Below are 434 nucleotides of genomic sequence, written 5' to 3' on the forward strand. Positions count from 1 at the left end.
CATACCCCCCCTGTCCTCCCCCCCCTGAGCCCCACTGTGATACCCCCCCCAGCCTGCCCCCTGACCCCACTGCTGTGCCGACCCTGGGGACGAGAAACCACCCCTGTGTATTTAAGACCAGTAAGAAGCATCTCTTTTCGTGCTGGGAAGTGCTCCTTCCGCAGCCCTCGCTCCCTGCTTCTTTCTCCGATCCCCCTTGGGATTCCCCGTTCTCCCGGGAGGCTCTCGCCGAGGTCGCTGCCGTCCCTCTTCCGTCCCCGTGCCCCCGGGGCGCTCACCTCTCGGGCAGCAGCCGCATGCCCGCCGTGCACAGGATGTAGAGCGGGGTTTCCTTGTGCTTCCGAGCCGGGACGTGGGCCGCCGCGAAGCGGAGCAGCGGGCGCAGGTAGGGCGTAGCTTGCTCCGGGGCTGCCGCCGCCGCCGTGGAGATGCCT

The 434-nt window shown here is 68.2% G+C and overlaps 1 protein-coding gene across 1 annotated transcript in view; it reads right to left on the bottom strand.

Moving 5' to 3' along the window:
* ENTPD7 (ectonucleoside triphosphate diphosphohydrolase 7) overlaps positions 1-434 on the bottom strand; it is a gene marked incomplete at its 5' end in the record, with an annotated part of 5799 nt that overhangs the window by 4383 nt on the left and 982 nt on the right. The gene's annotated exons all lie outside the window — the stretch shown is intronic.

The sequence above is a fragment of the Calidris pugnax genome, unplaced genomic scaffold (assembly GCF_001431845.1).
Source record: "Calidris pugnax isolate Ruff unplaced genomic scaffold, ASM143184v1 scaffold4, whole genome shotgun sequence".
NCBI classification, from domain to species: Eukaryota; Metazoa; Chordata; class Aves; order Charadriiformes; family Scolopacidae; genus Calidris; species Calidris pugnax.